Here is a 7,653-nt window from a genome sequence, read left to right on the forward strand (position 1 = left end):
TACTCAAGTTCCAAAGTATGAATCAGGCCAAGAGTGTTAGGGTGGAGTTTTCTAAGTCATCCTAAAATGTGCTAGTCATAGCATACATGGACCTGGGTGTTCATTCATTCATCCTTTCATTCAGCAAACATTTACTGCTGTTGGGCACGGTGAGAAATGCTGGGGATGTAGCAACAATCAACTCTGATATTGCTTATGGAAGTTAAAGTCTAATACAGGAGGCAGACATTAAACAAATAAGGACAATCGTGTTGAGAACTCCCAAAAGAGAATGTTAGGGCCTGTGAAAATGTATAAACTAGCGTGAGTCAGAAAAGGCTTCCCTGAGGAAGAGACACTTGATCTGAGACGTGAAAATGAAGTAAAAATAAGCAAGCTGGGAGGTAAAATGTAAAAATTTCACGAAAAAGGAACAACATCTTCAAAAACTTATCATTGGCATTTGACAAAGTTAACCACTCCCTCCTCCTTGAACTGCTTTCTTCATTTGGTTTTCAGGGGCTCACTTCTGGCTGCTGCTACTCATATTCACTGCTATTCTTTCATATCTCCACAACTCTGAATGATGGAGTGTTTAGTGCTTAGTCCTCGGGTATTTTCCCCTCTCTCTGCACTCATCCTACCGGTGATCTCATTCCACCTCATGGTATTAAAGACCATATACATGCAGATGACTCCAAAATGTGACCTCCAGCCTGAGACTTCTTTAATATCCAGATACATGCTTCCAGCTGCCTACTTGTCATCACCACTTGAATGTCTAATTAACACCTCAAAATAAGTATGTCCAAACTGTATTATTTATCTCCCCCCTCCCACCCGCATCCCTAAATCTGCTTGTCTCAGTCTTCCCCATCCCAGTTAATGACAAATCTATCTTTTGAGATGCTCAGAACAAAAGTCTTACAGTCATCCTTGATTCTTCTTTTTGTTACTTCATATCTAATCTGTGAGCAAATCCTATTGTTGCAACCTTCAGAATATACACAGAATCTGATTACTTTTCACCACCTCCACTATTACCACATGGTCAAAGCTACCATCATCTTTCACCTTGATTACTGCCATAGCCTCCTAATTTGTCTTCTGCTTCCATTCTGATCTGCAACACTCAATTCCCACACAGGAGACAGAGTGACTTCTTCTACAAGTAATGATGCGTCATATCATCATTACTTTGCTCAGAATCTTCCAAAGATTTCCCATCTCATTCACAATAACGGTCTATAGAATGTTCTATAAAATCCTACCCAATACAACTCCTGCCACCACTACCCATCCCTTCCACCTTATCTCTCTGATTCATCTCCTACCTATTCTGCACTTTGTTCACTCCTTTTCAGCTGTTCTCCTTGCTGATCCACTAACACACCAAAGCATGACCCCACCTCAGGATCTTTTTAATCTTTGTTACTTCCTTGACCTGAGTGGATGGAAGGAAGGAGAAATGGAGACAAAGTAAAGGGAGCACACAAAATCTCACATACTCCTGGATGCAGAACAGAAGCAGTTATTTGAAAGGAGCCTGGGTCAGACCTACCTGATGATCTTGGAGAGTCTCTGGAGAGGCAGGAGGCAACTGGAGCTCACCCTGGGGACACAGACACTGGTGGCAGCCATTCTAGGGAGGTTGTTCTACCACATGGACACTGGTGCTGGCAAGCGTCATTTTGGAATCCTCCCTCTAGCTTATCAGCCTCAGGACCCAGCCTTGCCCCCACCCAACAGCCTGTAGGCACCAGTACTGGGATGCCACAGGTCAAGCAACTAACTAGGCAGGGACACAGCCCCACCTACCAGCAGGCAGGTTGCCTTAAGAACCCCTGAGCCCACAGCTGCCTCTGGACACGGCCCTGCCCAACACAGAGCCCAGGACCCAGCCCCACACAGCAGTGCGCAGGCACTAGACCTGATACCTCCAAGGTCCTGCGGCCAGAGGAACTGGGGCCAAGCTCTTCCCACCAGTGGGCAGGCACCAGCTAGAGGACAACTGCAGCCTGCAGACCCAGCCCACCCACAAGCAGGCCAACACAAGCTTTAAGACACCTCAGACACTGCAGCCAGCTGTGTCAGGAACTGGCCCCACCCACCAGCAGCCAGCAGCCTCTGCACAGGCAGGGCCTGGCAACCAAAGATACTGGAAGCCAACCAAGCCTACCAGACCACCCACAGTAGTCAGCCCACCACAACAGAACGACCCACTCAGCCCACATAGGGGGACCCCTAGAGCATACAGCTCTGATGACGAGAGGGGACTGCACTGCTGGGACACATAGGATGTCTCCTACAAAAGGTCCCTTCTCTAAGGTTGGGAAACATAACCAATCTACCAGTAACAGAAATGAAAAGGCAAGCTAGGCAAAAATGAGGCAACAGAGGAATATATTCCAAATGAAGGAACAAGATAAAACCCCAGAAGAAGAACTAAGTGAAGTGGAGATAGGCACTCTACCTAAGAAAGAGTTCAGGGTAATGATTATAAAGATGACCAAAGAACTCGGAAGAAGAATGGATGCAGAGCAAGAAGTCAGAAGTCTTTAACAAAGACTAGGAAAATATAAAGAGCAACCAAACAGAGATGAAGAACACAATAACTGAAATGAAAAATACACTGAAAAGAATCAACAGTAGAGGGACAGGTCAGCAAGCTGGAAGACAGAATAGTGGAAATCACTGAAGCTGAGCAGAGAAAAGAAAAAAGAATGAAAAGAAATGAGAACAGTTTAAGAGTCTCTGGGACAACATCAAACATACTAACATTCACAATCTAGGGATTCCAGAAGGAGAAGAGAGGAAGTGGCAGAGAACATACTTGAAAACATAACAGCTAAAAAATTCCCTAAGATGGGAAAGGAAACATACAAGTAATACAAGTACAGGAAGCACAGAGTCCCAAACAGGATCAACCCAAAGAGAAACACACCAAGACACATTATAAGTAAAATGGCAAAACTTAAAGGTAAAGAGAGAATATTAAAAGCAACAAGGGAAAAGCAACAAGTTACATACAAGGGAATTCCCATAAGGCCATAAAGCTGACTTTACAGCAGAAAACTTTGCAGACAGGGAGAGGCACAATATAGTTACAGTGATGAAAAAGGGAAAACCTACAACCAAGAATGCTGTACCCAGCAAGGCTCTAACTCAGATTTGATTGAGAGATCATAAGTTTTACAGACAAGCAAAAGCTGAAAGAGCTCAGCACCACCAAACCAGCTTTACAAGAAAAGTAAAAGGGACTTCTCTAAGCAAGAAAAAAAAAGGCCACAACTAGAAACATGAAAATTGCAAAAGGAAAAAGGTCATCGGCAAAGGCAAATGTACAGTAAAGGTAACAAAATCAACCACATGCAAAGTGTGTAGGAAGGTTAAAAGACAAAAGCAGTAAAATCATCTATATCTACAGTAAACAGTTAAGGGATATCAAAACAACTAGATACAAAATATGTCAAAAACAGTAATCACGACAGGAGGAAAGTACAAATGCAGGGCTATTAAAATGTTTGAAATCAAGAGATTAGCAACTTAAAACAGCATAGATAGACAGATAGCTACATATAAAGCTCATGGTAAACTCAAACCAAAAATCTGTAAGAGATACATACACACACAGAGAAAGGAATCCAAGCATAACACTTCACCAGATCACAAAAGAAAAGAACAAAAGAAGAAACCAAAAAGAACTGCAAAAACAATAAAAATGGCAATAAGAACATACATATCAATAATTACTTTAAATGTAAATAGTCTAAATGCTCCAATCAAAAGACATAGAGTGGGGCTTCCCTGGTGGCGCAGTGGTTGAGAGTCCGCCTGCTGATGCAGGGGACACGGGTTTGTGCCCTGGTCCGGGAGGATCCCACATGCCACGGAGCGGCTGGGCCCGTGAGCCATGGCCACTGGGCCTGCGCGTCCAGAGCCTGTGCTCCACAACGGGAGAGGCTGCAACAGTGAGAGGCCCACGTACCGCAAAAAAAAAAAAAAAAAAAAAAGACATAGAGTGGCTGAATGGATACAAAAACAAGACTCATAAATATGCTGCCTACAAAAGACTCACTTCAGATCTAAAGACACACATAAACTAAAAGTGAAGGGATGGAAAAAGGTATTTCATACAAATGGAAATCAAAAGAAAGCCAAAGTAGCAATACTTATATCAGAGAAAATACACTTTAAAACAAAGACTGTTACAAGAGACAAAGAAGTACATTACATAATGATCAAAGGATCAATCCAAGAAAATATAACAATTGTAAAATATACACACCCAATGTAGGACCACCTAAATATAGAAAAAAAATATTAACAGACTAAAAGGGAGAAATTGAGAGTAACACAATAATAGTAGGGAACTTTAACACTCCACTTACATCAATGGACAGATCATCCAGACTGAAAATCAGCAGGGAAACAAGGGCACACTTAGACCAGTAGAACACATATTCTTTTGAAGTGCACATGGAACGTTCTCCAGGATAGATCACATGCTAGGCCACAAAACAAGTCTCGGTAAATTTAAGAAAGTTGAAATCATATCAAGCATCTTTTCTGACCACAACACTATGAGACTAGAAATCAACTACAAGAAAAAAACTGCAAAAGACACAAACTCGTGGAGGCTAAATATATGTTACTAAATAACCAATGAATTGCTGCACTAAAGGGAAGTTTATAGCAATACAACCTTACCTCAGGAAATAAGAAAAAATCTCAAACAACCCAACTTACACCTAAAGGAACTAGAAAAAGAAGAACAAACAAAACTCAAAGTTAGAAGGAAAGAAATCATAAAGATCAGAGCAGAAATACATGAAATAGAGACTAAAAAAATAAAGAAAAGATCAATGAAACTAAGAGCTGGTTCTTTGTGAAGAGAAACAAAAATGATAAACTTTTAGCCAGACTCATCAAGAAAAAAAGAGAGAGGGCCCAAATCAGAAATGGAAAAGAAGTTATAACCACAGAAATACAAAGGATCATAAAAGATTACTGTGAACAACTATATGCCAATAATGAAGAACCTAGATGAAATGAACAAATTCTTAGAAATGTACAATCTCCCAAGACTAAACCAGGAAGAAACAGAAAATATGAACAGACAAATTACCAGTAATGAAAGTGATTACTGGTGAAAAAAGTGACCAGCAATTTTTTAAAAATCCCAAAAAACAAAGGTCCAGAACCAGACAGCTACACAGGTGAATGCTACCAAACATTTAGAGAAGAGTTAACACCTATCCTTCTCAAACTATTCCAAAAAATTGCAGAGGAAGGAACACTTCCAAACTCATTGTTTGAAACCAACATCACCTTGATATCCAAACAAGACAAAGACTATCAGAAAAAAATAAAATTGGAGGCCAATATCACTGATGAACATAGATGTAAAAATCTTTGACAAAACATTAGTAAACCAAACTCAACAGTACATCACAAAGATCATACACCATGATCAAGTGGGATTTATCCCAGGAATGCAAGGATGGCTCAATACCCATAAATCTATAAATGTGATACATATTAACAAATTGAAAAATAAAAGTCATATAATCATTTCAATAGATGCAGTAAAAGACATTGACAAAATTCAACATCTATTTATGATAAAAAACTCTCCAGAAAGTGGGTGGTATAGAGGGAACAAACCTCAACATCATAAAGGCCATATATGATAAGCCCACAGCTAACATCATACTCAATGGTCAAAAGCTGAAAGCATTTCATCTAAATCAGGAACAAGAAAAGGATGCACACACTTGCCACTTTTTATTCAACATAGTATTGGAAGTCCTAGCCACAGCAATCAGACAAGACAAAGAAATAAAAGGAATCCAAATTGGAAATGAAGAAGTAAAACTGTCACTGTTTGCAGATGGCATGATACTATATTTAGAAAATCCAAAAGAAGCTACCAAAAACTACTGGAGTTCATCAATGAGTTCAGTAAAGTTGCGGGATACAAAAGTAATATACAGAAATCTGTTGCATTTCTATATACTAACAACAAACTATCAGAAAGAGAAAATAAGGAAACAACTCCATTTTCAACCGCATCAAAAAGAATAAAATACCTAGGAATATACTTACCTAAGAAGGTAAAAGATCTGAACTCGGAACACTGACGCTGATGAAAGAAATTGAAGATGACACAGATGGAAAGACATACTGTGTTCATAGGCCAGAAAAATTTATATTGGTAAAATGACCATACTACCCAAGGTTATCTACAGATTCAATGTACCTACTGAAATACCAATGGCATTTTTTCACAGAACTAAAACATATAATTTTAAATTTTGCATAGAAACACAAATGACCCTGAAAAGCCAAAACAATCTTGAGAAAGAAATGAGGTGGAGGTATCACACTCCCTGACTTTAGACCACACCACAAAGATACAGTAACCAAAACAGTACGGTACTAGCACAGAAAGAGACACACAGATCAAGGGAACAGAATACAGAGAAAGTCTAGAAATAAACCCATGCACTTATGGTCAATTAATTTACAACAAAGGAGGCAAGAATATACAATGAAGAAAAGACAGTCTCTTCAATAAGTGGTGCTGGGAAAACTGAACAGTTACATGTGAAAGAATGAAATTAAAACATTTTCTCAAACCATATACAAAAATAAACTTAAAATGCGTTAAAGATCTAAATGTAAGACCAGAAACCATAAAATTCTTAGAAAAAAACATAGGCAGAACACTCTTTGACATAAATCATAGATCTTTGGATCTGTCTTCTAAGAAAAACAAATAAAAGCAAAAATAAACAAATGGGACCTAATCAAACTTATAAGCTTCTGCACAGCAAAGGAAACCATTGACAAAACAAAAAGACATCCTACTGAATGGGAGAAAATATTTGCAAATGATATGACCAATTAGGGGTTAGTGGGGAGAAAGTGGGGAGGGGCAAGATAGAAGGGTATTAAGAGGTACAAGCTACTATGTATAAAAAAAATAAGCTACAAGGATATATTGTATAGCACAGGAAATATAGCCAATATTTTATAATAACTATAAACGGAGTATAATCTTTAAAAATTGTGAACCACTATGTTGTACATCTGAAACTTACATAATATTGTAAATCAACTATACCTTAATTAAAAAATATTTTTAAATGTGCCAAAGCCTTGAATAGACATTTCTCCAAAGATATGCAAATATTCTGCTTTAATTTTATAATTAATTTTATTAAAATATTTTATGTAAAAAAAAATACACAAATGACCAATAAGCACATAAAAAGATGGTCAACCTCACTAATTGTTAGGTGTGATTTTGTGATTTATAATAAGAAATATATATTTGGTCTTCTTCCTGGCACAGAACTCCTAAAACCCTCGGAATTTCCTGAGAGGAGAACCATAAAGGTGTCTTTTGTGATGTTAATGAGATGACTTTTGGAAAGCCCCTATATCACCTAAAAATGGGAGCTGGTCACCAGAGGAACCAACCTTGTGATTAGAGGGTTTCGATCCCACCCCACCCCCACCTCTGGGGATGGAAAGGGGGCTGAAGTTGGGTTTGATCACCAATAGCCAATAATTTAATCAATCATATCCATGTAATGAAGCCTCCATAAAAACCTTGAAAGGACAAGGTTCTGAAAGCTTTCCGGTGGGTGAACATGTGGAGATTCG

Source organism: Monodon monoceros, unplaced genomic scaffold (genome assembly GCF_005190385.1).
Source record: "Monodon monoceros isolate NGI ecotype Baffin Bay Population unplaced genomic scaffold, NGI_Narwhal_1 Super_Scaffold_21, whole genome shotgun sequence".
Lineage (NCBI taxonomy): Eukaryota > Metazoa > Chordata > Mammalia > Artiodactyla > Monodontidae > Monodon > Monodon monoceros.